Genomic DNA, 13,376 nt, shown 5'->3' with positions numbered 1-13,376 from the left:
GGATCTTGGAGTCCAAGTTCATAGCTCACTAAAGGTGGCAGGGCAGGTAGATAGGGTGGTAAAGAAGGCTTCTGGTATGCTTGCTTTCATTTCTGGTACATTTTTCAATATAAGAATCAGGAAGACATGACTTCCTGATGTCTCCTCAATGACTTCCGTTTTCCAGGCCCCCACTCCCTCATCTTTACTATGGATGTCCAGTCACTCTACACCTCCATCCCCCTCCAGGTCTTAAAGCCCTTCATTTCTTCCTCAACCGCAGAACCAGCCAATTTCCATCTACCAACACTCTCCTCCACCTAGCAGAGCTGGTCCTTACCCTCAACAACTTCTATTTCGACTCCTCCCACAACCTCCAAACCCAAGGCGTAGCTATGGGCACTCGCATGGGCCCTAGTTATGCCTGCCTCTTTGCAGGGTACATTGAACAATCCCTGTTCCAGACGTACACTGGGCCTATCCCCGAAATCTACCTCCGCTACATTGATGACTGCTTTGGTGCTACCTCCTGCACCAATGCAGAACTCACTGACTTCAACTTCACCACTAATTTCCATCCTGCACTTAAATTCACTTGGACCATCGACATCTCCCTACCATTTCTAGATCTCACCATCTCCATCACAGGAAACAGACTATTGACCGACTCCTACTACAAATCTATTGGCTCCCACAGCTATCTTGCCTACACTTCTTCCCAGCCTGCTTCCTGTAAAGACTCCATCCCCTACTCCCAATTCCTCCATCAACGCCGTATCTGCACCCAGGATGAGGTGTTCCATACCAGGGCATTGGAGATATCCTCATTCTTTAGGAAACGGGGGTTCCCCTCTTCCATTATAGATGAGGTATTCACATCCTTGATATTCTGCAGCTCCGCTCTAGCTCCCCCTCACCCCATTCATAACAATGACAGAGTCCCCCTTGTCCTCACCTTCCACCCCATCAGCCGACGCATACAGCATATAATCCTCCAACATTTTCGCCACCTCCAACGGGATCCCACTACTGGCCACATCTTCCCATCTCCACCCATTTCTGCTTTCCGCAGAGACCATTCCCTCTGAAATTCCCTGGTCAACTTGTCTCTTCCCACTCAAACCACCCCCTCCCCAGGTACTTTCCCCTGCAACTGCAGGAGATCCAAAAACCAATAAAGGATTGCAAATTGCAAAACTGGAGGGTAGAAAAGTTGTGAATTGAAAAGCCATTGCAGGGGGTGCATGTGGAGGGGAAGGGGGAAGGGAGAAACTGGTGCAAAAGGCAGGAGTGGGGGTGGGGGGTAGGGGGCAGTGGAGGGGGGGGGGGTGGTTTAGGGAGAAAGCAGAGGGGAAGGGGGCTGTTTGTTGGTCAGTTACCTAAAATTGGACAATTCAATGTGCATATGTTGGTTTTTAAGATACCCAACACAATATGAGGTGCTGTTCCTCAAAGTTTGCACATAGCCTCATTCTGATAGTGGAGGAGGCTTTAGACAGAAACGTCAGACTGGGAATGGGAAGGGGAGTAAAAATCATTAGCAACCAGGAGATCCAGTATGCCTTGGCAGACCAAGAACGGGTGCTTGGCAAAGTGCTGGGGTCCATATAACATATATAACATATAACAACTACAGCATGGAAACAGGCCTGTCCGGCCCTACCAGTCCACGCCGACCATTCTCCCTGACCTAGTCTCATCTACCTGCACTCAGACCATAACCCTCCAATCCCCTCCTATCCATATACCTATCCAATTTACTCTTAAATAATAAAATCGAGCCAGCCTCCACCACTTCCACCGGAAGCCCATTCCATACAGCCACAACCCTCTGAGTAAAGAAGTTCCCCCTCATGTTACCCCTAAACCTTTGTCCCTCAATTCTGAAGCTATGTCCCCTTGTTGGAATCTTCCCCACTCTCAAAGGGAAAAGCCTACCCACGTCAACTCTGTCCGTCCCTCTCAAAATTTTAAAAACCTCTATCAAGTCCCCCCTCAACCTTCTACGCTCCAAAGAATAAAGACCCAACCTATTCAACCTCTCTCTGTAGCCTAAGTGCTGAAACCCAGGCAACATTCTAGTAAATCTCCTCTGTACCCTCTCCATTTTGTCGACATCCTTCCTATAATTTGGCGACCAGAACTGCACACCATACTCCAGATTCGGCCTCACCAATGCCCTGTACAATTTCAACATTACATCCCAACTTCTATACTCGATGCTCTGATTTTTAAAGGCAAGCATACCAAACGCCTTCTTCACCACCCTATCCACATGAGATTCCACCTTCAGGGAACAATGCACAGTTATTCCCAGATCCCTCTGTTCCACTGCATTCCTCAATTCCCTACCATTTACCCTGTACGTCCTATTTTGATTTGTCCATGGATGGATGCAAAGGAGGAGGTATAGAGGGACAGGTATTACATCTCCTGCGGTGGCAGGGGAAAGTTACTGGGCTGGGAGAGGTTTGGTTGGGAAGGTTTGACTGAACCAAGGAGTTGTGGAGGGAGCGATCTCTGCTGAAGATGCGACTGGTGGAGAGATCACCTTGGAGGTGACGGAAATGTCAGAAGAGGATGTGTTGGATGTGGGTGCTGGTGGGGCGAAAAGGTATGGACCTTGTTGCATCTGTGGGGAGGGGTAGTATAAGCAGAACTACGGGACAAAGAGGAGGTGCGGGTGAGGAACCCATCTATGACAGGCAGGGGGGAAACCACGCGTACAGTTTAAGAATAAGGGGTAGGCCATTTAGAACGGAGAAGAGGAAAAACTTTTTCAGTCAGAGAGTTGTGAATCTGTGGAATTCTCTGCCTCAGAAGGCAGTGGAGGCCAATTCTCTGAATGCATTCAAGAGAGAGCTAGATAGAGCTCTTAAGGATAGCGGAGTCAGGGGGTATGGGGAGAAGGCAGGAACGGGGTACTGATTGAGAATGATCAGCCATGATCACATTGAATGGCGGTGCTGGCTCGAAAGGCCGAATGGCCTCCTCCTGCACCTATTGTCTATTGTACTAAAGAAGAAGGTCATCTCGGGTGTCTTTGTTGCATCTGTGGGGATGGGAAGTGAGAGGAGATAGTTGACGCAGGGACTATCGCAATGTTTAAGAAGCAATTAGAGAGGTGCATGAATTGGACAGGTTTAGGGGAATATGGGCCAAACGCAAGCAGGTGGGACGTGTCAATGGGACATGTCGGCCGGTGAGGGCAAGTTGGGCCAAAGGGCCTGTTTCTACACTGTAGACTCTATGACACACTAGTTCTATGTTATCCCACTTCCTCATCCACTCCCTACACACTAGGGGCAATTTACAGAGCCCAATTAACCTACAAATCCAGGCTGTGGACATGCCAATGGTGGGGATGATGGTGAAGGTGGAAGAGGGAGTGAACAGCAATTCAATCCCTCATCCCAGGGACCCCTACAGTTTTTTCAGGTTAGGCAGAGATTCACTTGCATCTCCTCCAACCGAATTTACTGTATCCGTTGTTCAAGGTGTGGACTCTTATACTGTACATCGGCAAGACCAAACGTAGACTAGGTGATCGTATCGCTGAACACCCTCCCTCGGTCCGCCTGGTCCTACCTGATCTCCCGGTTGCCAAACAGTTTAATTCCCCTTCCCATTCCCACTCTCACCATTCTGTCCAAGGCCTCCTCCATTGACAGAATGATGCCAAACGCAAATTGGAGGAACGGCAACTGATATTTCGCTTCGACAGCTTACATCCAGTGGTATGAACATTGATTTATCTAACTTCAAGAAACCCTTGCATTTCCTCTCTCTCCATCCCTCCCCCACCACAAGTCGTACCAGCTTCAAAGTCGTCTTATGTATACTAAGGAACATGCAGACGCTGGTTTACTCCAAAGATAGACACAAAATGCTGGAGTAAGCAGCAGTAAGGACAGGCAGCATCTCTGAATAGAAGGAATGGGTGACGTTTTGGATCGAGACCCCTCTTCAGACTGAGAGTCAGGGGAGAGGGGGACCACAGAGATAAGGAAGGGTAAAGTGTGTGAAAATGAGACATTAAAAGAGATGATCAAGGAAAATGTAGAATAGATCATTGTTAGCGAGGAAAAAGTGACACAAAGCAAACAGAGATAAAATGTAATCGAGGACAGTCAGACTGGTTGGAAAATTGGGAAAGGGGAGGGGGATGGAGAGAGAGGGACAGCAGAGGGACGGATACATGAAGTTAGAGAAGTCAATATTCATACCGCTGGGGTGTAAGCTGCCCAAGTGAAATATGTGGTGCGTTTCTCCAATTAGTGCTGGGCCTCACTCTGATATTGGAGGAGGCCGAGGACAGAAAGGTCAGTGTGGGAATGAGAGGGGGAGTTAAAGTGTTCAGTAACTGGCAGATCAGGTAGTTTCTGACAAATGGTCTCGACTGGAAACGTCACCGATTCCTTCTTTCCTGAGATGTTGCCTGTCCCACTGAGTTACCCCAGCATTTTGTGTCTATCTTCAATCCCTTACATCAAGCTTGAAGGGGTTCAGAAAAGACTTATGAGGATGTTGCCAGGACTAGAGGGTGTGAACTGTAGAGAGAGGTTGAGTAGGCTGGGTCTCTATCCATGGAGCGCAGGAGGTTGAGTAGTTATCTTATAGCGGTATACAAAATGATGAGAGGAATATATGGGGTAGTTGCACAGTCTCTTGCCCAGAGTAGGGGAATACAATACAATATCTTTATTGTCATTGTCCACGTACAACGAGATTAAGAATGCCACTTCCATATCGATGCTATAAAATAAATAAAACACGGCAAAAACCAAAACAACAAAAAGAAGGGGAAAAAAAAGAAACAAGGTAAAGTGCAAAAAGGTTCATGCAGGGGTCAGTTGTGCCAGATGACCCTGGGGGCAGAGACAGATCATGGGGGGCTCTCTCTCAGCAGGTCCATTTCAGAGCAGCTATAGCTCTAGGAATAAAGCCGTTTCTTAGTCTGGAGGCGTGGGCGTAGAAGGCTTTGTAACGTCTGCCAGATGGAGGTAGTTCAAACAGACAGTGGCATGGGTGTGTGGAGTCCTTGTAGTTGCTGGTGGCTTTCCTGAGGCAGCGTGCCTTGTAGATGTCCTCCAGGGCTGGTGTCCCAATGATCCTCTGCGCTCTGCACTGAAGTGCTTTGAAAGGTTGGTCCTCTCCCAGCTGAGATACCACACAGATATACCACACACATATGTCAGCATGCTCTCTGTGGTGCATCAGCAACTGTTGGGGCAGACCAGCCTTTTTCAGCGTTCTCAGGAAAAACAGCCGTTGCTGTGCTTTCTTGACCACCATGGTTAGTGGACCATGTGAGGTCCTCTGAAATGTGTGTGCCCAGAAACCTGAAGCTGGACACTCTCTCCACTCTGTCCCCGTTGATGAAGACTGGAGCCTATTCCTCATTCTGTGACCTCCTAAAGTTGATGATTAGCTCCTTGGTCTTAGTTGTGTTTAGGGACAGGTTGTTCTCTGAGCACCAGCTCGCCAGGTTCTGCACCTCCGCTCTGTAGGCTGATTCATCACCGTTGGAGATCAGCCCAATGTGTCATCCGCAAATTTGACGATGGTGTTGGTGGTGAATGCAGGGACACAGTCATGTGTGAAGAGGGAGTAGAGGATGGGGCTCAATACACAACCCTGTGGTGTGCCAGTACTCAGAGTGGTGGGGGAGGATAGGTGGAGGCCCAGTCTCACTGCCTGAGGGCATTCCGTCAGGAAATTCAGGATCCAATTGCATATTGACGAGCTGAGGCCTAGCTGGTGGAGTTTGGAGGTGAGCTTGGTGGGGATGACAGTATTGAAGGCAGAGCTATAAATAGCATCCTCACGTATGTGACCCGTCTCTCCAGGTGAGTCTGGACAGTATGAAGAGCCAGAGAGGTGGCGTCCTCTGTGGATCTATTAGCTCTGTAAGCGAACTGATGTGGGTCTAGTGAGGCAGGGATGAAGGCTTCGATGTGGGAGAGGACCAACCTTTCAAAGCACTTCATAATTATTGGTGTGAGGGCAATCGGGCGGTAGTCGTTCAGATTGCTGATGTTTGCTTTTTTCGGCACCGGCACTGTGGTGGTTGACCTCAGGCAGTTCGGGACAGTTGCCAGAGATAGAGACAGATTGAAGATCCTCGTAAATATCTCAGCAAGCTGGTCAGCACAGTCCTTAAGTACCCATCCTGGGACTCCGTCCGGGCCTGCAGCCTTGCGTGGATTGATCCTCCGCAGTGCGCGCTGTACATCATGTGTACTCAGTGTGAGCACCTGATCATCCTCTATGGCCGGAATCTTTTCACTCATGGTGTTGTTGGCGGTTTCAAAGTGAGCAAAGAAGGTGTTGATATAATATAGGTGTTGAGCTCGTTGGCCAGTGTGACATCATTGTGGGGGCAGGCAGGGTTGCTCTTGTAATCAGTGATATCCCTGATGCCTTGCCACATGCTTCTGGTATGTGTTGTTGAAGTGGCCTTCCACACGTTGCCTATGGAGGTCTTTTGCCCTTTTTATGCCTGTTTTCAGGTTTGACTATCAACACTGTATGCTGAAGTGTCCCAGATTTAAAGGCATTATTGCGTGCTTTTAAAAGATTTTGTAACTCTTTGTTCATCCACGGTTTCCGGTTAGGAAACATCTTTATTTTCTTGTCCTCTGTGACATTCTCCACACAGCTGTTGATGTAGGATAGCACAGTGGATGTGTACTCCTCCAAGTCTACCTCTGTGCCATCAGTCGCAAACAGGTCCCAGTGGGTGCGATCAAAGCAGTCCTGGAGTCGTAAGATGGCTTCATCAGGCCATATTTTGACTGTCTTTATTGCAGGTTTGGTCTTGTGGATGAGAGGTGTGTATGCTGGCATCAGGAACAATGAAAGGTGATCAGATTGTCCCAGGAGTGGGCAGGGGAGATCTCTGTGTGAGCCCTTGACGTTTGTGAAGGGGAAAGGTGAAGGGGAAAAGATTTAACAGGAATCCGAGGGCCGAGAGTGTCCGGGTTTACAGCGCAGTCCGGGCCTAATACGGGACAAGAGCGGTCCCGTACGGGACAAACCAATTTAACCCAAAATACGGGATGTCCCGGCTAATATGGGACAGTTGGCAACCCTAGTTTCCACACTGTATGACTGTATGACTCTGTGACTGTAACAATTGGCACAAGCCCCGCCTCCTGCATATGTGTCGAATGAGAGAAAGCACCCATAAACCTTTTGGATGTGAATGAATGTGCCAATGGAGCATGAAAAATGAGAATGCATGAAAACTAATTTGTAATCATAAATGTGTTGTGTAATTGAAGAAGTTGATAATTGTTCGAAATGAGATTTCTAATTTAGAAAGGAAAGTGAAGAAAGTAAAACAAAATAATCACCCTTGCTGAAAGGTGTAGTAGAAAGTGGTGATTTAAATAGCATTGAGGCAGGCTTGTTATTTGTGCTCGCTTCGGCAGCACATATACTAAAATTGGAACGATACAGAGAAGATTAGCATGGCCCCTGCGCAAGGATGACACGCAAATTCGTGAAGCGTTCCATATTTTGCACAATTCACCTCCTTTTTATTTCTCACAAACGCTCAGTGAAAATGCCTTTATAATAATAAAGCATCTCAGAAGTCTTTCATTCCAGTATTAACAAAGCATTTTTTATATTGCAATATAGTCATAGAACACAGAAGGCACAGATACAAAGAACTGAAGGACAATACAATGTGCTGGAGTAACTCAGTGAGTCAGGCAGCCTCTCTGGACAACGTGGACAGGTTATGATTTGGGTCATGTTCCTTCCTCTGTCTGATCAAACCCACCGACCGATGGAATTACCGATCCTGAGGGGTTCCGCAGGGAACAGTGCTAGCACCATTCTTGTTCACCCTGGACTTCAGGCACAGCTATGCAAACTGCTATCTACAGAAGTTCTCTGATGACTCTGCCATCGTCGGCCTCATCACGGGCGACGAGGACAGGGCGTACAGAGAACTGATCAATGAGTTTGTGGACTGGTGCCAGCGGAACTGCCTCCGGATCAATGCGGGGAAAACCAGGCAGATGTGGGATTTCCGCAGGCGCAGCCAGGTCCCCCCCGACACCGGTGAACATCCAGGGAATGGACATCGAGAGGGTGGACTCTTATAAGTACCTGGGTGTTTACCTCAACAATAAACTTGGCTGGACCCAAAATATCAATGCGCTGTACAGAAAGGGCCAGAGCAGACTTTACCTGCTGAGGAGACTCGGGACCTTTGGAGTTCAGGGGGCACTCACTCCTAAGGACCTTCTACAACATGGTGGTTGCATCAGCCATTTTCTATAGAGTGGTCTGCTGGATCAGCAGCATCTCAGCAGCGGAAGGGAAGAGACTTGACAAGCTGGTCAGGAAGGGCAGCTCTGTCCTGGGTTGCCCCCTCGACTCAGTGCAGGCGGTGGGAGAGTGGAGGATGATGGCAAAGTTAACATCGCTGCTGGACAACGACTCCCACCCCATGCAGGACACTGTCACTGCACTGAGTAGCTCCTTCAGTGACAGACTCCTTCACCCCAAGTGCGTGAAGGAGAGATATAGGAGGTCCTTCCTTCCCGCTGCTGTGAGACTGCACAACCAGCACTGCTCCCAGCAGACGAGTCAACAGTAACAGTTAAGGCATACACAGTAAATTGATGACAATTTATTCTTGTCTTTACTTTTATTTATAACTAGACCAAGTGGGCCCGTTGGGCCCGTCCTCGTAGGGTTTCCATTGTAACCGGGAGGGGAGGAGGGAGGGAAGGGTGGAGGGAGGGAAGGGGGGAGGGAGGGAGGGAGGGATGGAGGGAGGGGGGGAGGGAGGGAGGGGGGGAGGGAGTGGGGGAGGGAGGGATTGAGGGGGGGGAGGGATTGAGGGGGGTGGAGGGGGGGGGAGGGAGGGGGGGAGGGAGGAATATATATCCATATGAAGGGCCTTATATCTGAAATATTGTCTTTATTTTTCCACAAATGTAAAGTCCTTCCAGTATTTCTCTTTGTACCTCACCTACTTTTCTTTCTCACTAAATGGAGGAAAAACAGGCAACAAATAACGTGTGCCGTGTAAAGTGCGATGTGTCAACGTCTTGCAATACCTGGCCAAGGTCAAGGCAGGTGTGACTATTATACGAGAGTGTGGGTTGCCACACCTCCGCACCTATCAGAGGTGGTCATGATGGTGGCACCACGGACTGTCGGTCTGACTGTTGCGCTTCTGGTCTGTGGAACCAGATGCAGGGAGGAATGCGCAGTGGTACAGGTGCTGCTTTACAATACTAGAGACCCGGGTTTGATCCTGACTATGGGTAATGTCTGTACGGAGGTTTTACGTTTTGCCTGTGACCATGTGGATTTTCTCTGGGTGTTCCAGCTCAAGTTAAATGTGAAACCACGCGTGCGGCGGAGTGTCCCAGTGAGCTGCGCGGATCCGATCCACCCGCCGACCAACCGCGCCGCTGAACGTAACGGTAGACCCGACTCGCCCCACAGGCCTCTCGAGGAACTACGGAGAAGTCGGGTGGCGAGGCCTGTCTGGGTCGAGGAATCCTCAGTGGCGGCGCCGTTGGTGCCTCGGCGGTGGTGAGGCCTGGTGGCAACGGGAGCCTCGACATGGTGGAGCCTCGACGGCAGCGTGAGCCTCGGCGGCAACAGGGGGCTCTGCAGTGGTGAGGCCTGGTAGCAACGGGAGCCAGGGCGGCAGCGGGAGCCTTGACGTAGGCGGTGGTGGGGCCTCTGCAGCAGTGTGAGCCTCAGCGACAACAGGGGGCTCTGCAGTGGTGGGGCCTCGGCAGCAGCGGGAGCCCCGGTGTGGGCCTCGGTTGCATGAGCTTTGGCAGCAGCGGGAGTCCCGGTGTGGGCCTCGGTTGTGTGGGCTTCGGTTGTGGTGGGCCTCTGTGGCAACGGGAGCCCTAGCGTGGGCCTCGGTTGCGGTGGGGCCTAGCGATCGACCCGCGATCAGCAGTCGTTGAGCGTGAGGGTGGAGGGGAAGGCAATGGGGACCTGGTGTGGGAGAATCCTCTGCCCAGGGATAAAGCCTGTATTCGTTTGTTTGTTTGTTTGTTCATTCCGGTTAAGGCGCTCTGCACACGGCAGCCAGCCAACAGTCGATTGTTTTTTTTTAAAATTCACATTTAATTTAAAGTTTTCGTGTACCTTGTGCGTTGTGACTGTTGGCAGACCAATTTCCCTCCGGGGATGAATAAAGTTTTATTGTGTCATATCGTATCGTATCGGAAGCTGCTGCACCCAGCGAACATCGAGGAATAAAAGAGGGACCCTTTAGGTTGGCTCGAAATGTAGGGCGGCATTTGGTGGCGCAGCGGTAGAGATGCTGCCTTACTGCTGCCAGACACCCTGGTTCCATCATAACTATGGGTGCTGTCTGTGTGGACTTTGTATGTTCCTCCCGTGACTGCTTGGATTTTCTCCGAGATCTTTGGTTTCCTCCCACACTCCAACATTCCATTGGCTTTCTTCACTGCCTGCTGTACCTGCATGCTTCCTTTCAGTGACTGATGCACTAGGACGCCCAGATCTCGTTGTACATCCCCTTTTCCTAACTTGACACCATTCAGATAATACTCTGCCTTCCTATTCTTACCACCAAAGTGGATAAACTCACACTTACCCACATTAAACTGCATCTGCCATGCATCCGCCCACTCACACAACCTGTCCAAGTCACCCTGCAACCTCATAGCATCTCCATCACTGTTCACACTATCACCCAGCTTTGTATCATCTGCAAATTTGCTAATGGTACTTTAAAAAAATTTTTTAATGGTGGAGGAGACTTCAGACAGAAAGGTCAGAATGGGAATAGGAAGGGGAGTTAAAATCATTAGCAACTAGGAGATCCAGTATGCCTTGACAGACCAAGAACAGGTGCTTGGCAAAGTACTGGGGTCCATGGATGGAGGCGAAGAAGGAGGTATAGAGGGACAGGTATTACATCTCCTGCGGTGGCAGGGGAAAGTTACTGGCCAAGGAGAGGTTTGGTTGGGAAGGTTTGACTGAACCACAGAGTTGTGGAGGGAGCGATCTCTGCTGAAGGTGGAAAGGAGTGGAGATGGGAAGATGCGACTGGTGGAGAGATCACCTTGGAGGTGACGGAAATGTCAGAAGAGGATGTGTTGGATGTGGAGGCCGGTGGGGCGAAAAGGTATGGACCTTGTTGCATCTGTGGGGAGGGGTAGTATGAGCAGAACTACGGGACAAAGAGGAGGTGTGGGTGAGGGACCCATCTATGACAGCCAGGGGGGAAACCATGTGTACTAAAGAATAAGGTCACCTTGGGTGTCTTTGTTGCATCTGTGGGGAGGGGAAGTGAGAGGAGGTAGTTGAGGTAGGGACTATTACAATGTTTAAGAAGCAATTAGAGAAGTACATGAATAGGACAGGTTTTGGGCCATATTCATGAATATGGGCCAAACGCAGGCAGGTGGGACGAGTGTAAATGGGACATGTTGGCCGGTGTGGGCAAGTTGGGCCAAATGGCTTGTTTCTACACTGTAGACTCTATGACACACTAGTTCTATGTTATCCCACTTCCGTATCCACTCCCTACACACTAGGGGCAAATTACAGAGCCCAATTAACCTACAAATCCAGGCTGCGGATATGCCAAAGCTGGGGATGGTGGTGAAGGTGGAAGAGGGAATGGACAGCAATTCAATCCCTCATCCCTAGACTCCGTCCAGGGACCCCTACAGTCTTTTCAGGTTAGGCAGAGATTCACTTGCACCTCATCCAACCATATCTACCATGTCCGTTGTTCAAGATGGGGGCTCTCATACATCGGAAAAAGACCAAACATAGACTGGGTAATCATTTCGCTGAACACCTTCCCTCAGTCCGCCTGGACCTACCTGATCTCCCCATTGCCAAAAAGTTTAATTCCCCTTCCCATTCCCACACTGACCTTTCTGTCCTTGGCCTCCTCCATTGACAGAATGAGGCCAAATGCAAATTGAAGGAACTGCATCTCATATTTCGCTTGGCAGCTTATAACCCAGTGGTATAAATATTAATTTATCTAACTTCAAGTAATCCTTGCATTTCCTCTCTCTCCATCCCTCCCCCACCACAAGTCGTACCAGCTTCAAAGTCGTCTTATATATAGTAAGAAACTGCAGATGCAGTTTACACCAAAGATAGACACAAAATGCTGGAGTAACTCAGCGGGACAGGTAGCATCTCTGGATAGAAGGAATGGGTGACGTTTCAGATCGAGACCCCTCTTCAGACTGAGAGGGGACACAGACAAGGAACGGTAAAGTGTGTGAAAATGAGACGTCAAAAGAGATGGGTAACACCACCAGCTCGCCGTCTAAAAACAGCACCGAGGGGGCGCTGGCTAGCGAGGCTGGAGGGGGATCCACCGCCGGGGATGTGCACACATTCTCGGTGTCCGAGCATGACGTGAGGTGGGCTCTGACGCGTGTGAACACGAGGAAAGCTGGAGGCCCAGATGGTATATCTGGGCGAGTACTAAAGTCTTGTGCTACTCAGCTTGCTCCAGTGCTCACCACAATATTCAACCTCTCCTTGGCAAAGTCCGTGGTCCCTGCATGCTTCAAAAGATCCATCATTGTACCGGTGCCAAAGAATGCCTCTCCAGCGTGTTTAAATGACTACCGACCGGTGGCCCTCACCTCGGTTGTCATGAAATGCTTTGAGAGGCTAGTCAAGAAGCACATCTGTGCCCTCCTTCCTCGCAACATGGACCCACTACAGTTCGCATACCGTCCGAATAGGTCCACGGATGATGCGGTCTCCCAGGTTCTACACACCGCTCTCTCTCATCTGGACAGCCAGGGGGGCTATGTGAGGATGCTGTTCATTGACTTTAGTTCAGCATTCAACACAATAGTCCCCAGCAGACTGGTTGAGAAGCTGCTGGAACTGGGGCTTAGCACCCCTCTGTGTGCCTGGGTCCTGGACTTTCTCACTGCCAGGCCCCAAGTGGTCAGGATGGGGGAACACACATCTAGCTCCCTCACCCTGAACATAGGATCCCCCCAGGGCTGCGTCCTTAGCCCCCTACTGTACTCCCTGTACACACATGACTGTGGGGCCAGGTTCAGCTCAAACTCCATCATCAAGTTTGCTGATGACACTGTGGTGGTGGGCCGGATCTCCAACAACGATGAGAAGGCCTGCCGGGAGGAGGTGGCTGATCTGGCACTCTGGTGTCAGGACAATAGCCTCCTCTTGAATGTCACTAAAACAAAGGAGCTGATTGTGGACTTCAGAAGGGCTAAACATCCAAGGACGTACACGCCACTGGAGATAAATGGGTCTATTGTGGATAGGGTGAGCAGTTTCAAATACTTGGGAGTCCGCATCGCAGAGGATCTGACGTGGGCAACGCACATTGCCGCACTGGTGGGTAAGGCTAAGCAGCGCCT

The 13,376-nt window shown here is 50.0% G+C and overlaps 1 non-coding gene across 1 annotated transcript; it reads left to right on the top strand.

The window, feature by feature from the left end:
- The first annotated feature begins 7,399 nt into the window (after window positions 1–7,399).
- On the top strand, window positions 7,400–7,506 carry LOC144606125 (U6 spliceosomal RNA). Its single transcript, XR_013548924.1, has one exon. It is a non-coding gene; the product is annotated as a U6 spliceosomal RNA (small nuclear RNA).
- The last annotated feature ends 5,870 nt before the right edge of the window (window positions 7,507–13,376 follow it).

Source organism: Rhinoraja longicauda, chromosome 25 (assembly GCF_053455715.1).
Source record: "Rhinoraja longicauda isolate Sanriku21f chromosome 25, sRhiLon1.1, whole genome shotgun sequence".
NCBI classification, from domain to species: domain Eukaryota; kingdom Metazoa; phylum Chordata; class Chondrichthyes; order Rajiformes; family Arhynchobatidae; genus Rhinoraja; species Rhinoraja longicauda.
Note: the sequence above shows the minus strand (reverse complement) of the source record. Positions and strands in the feature narration are given on the sequence as shown.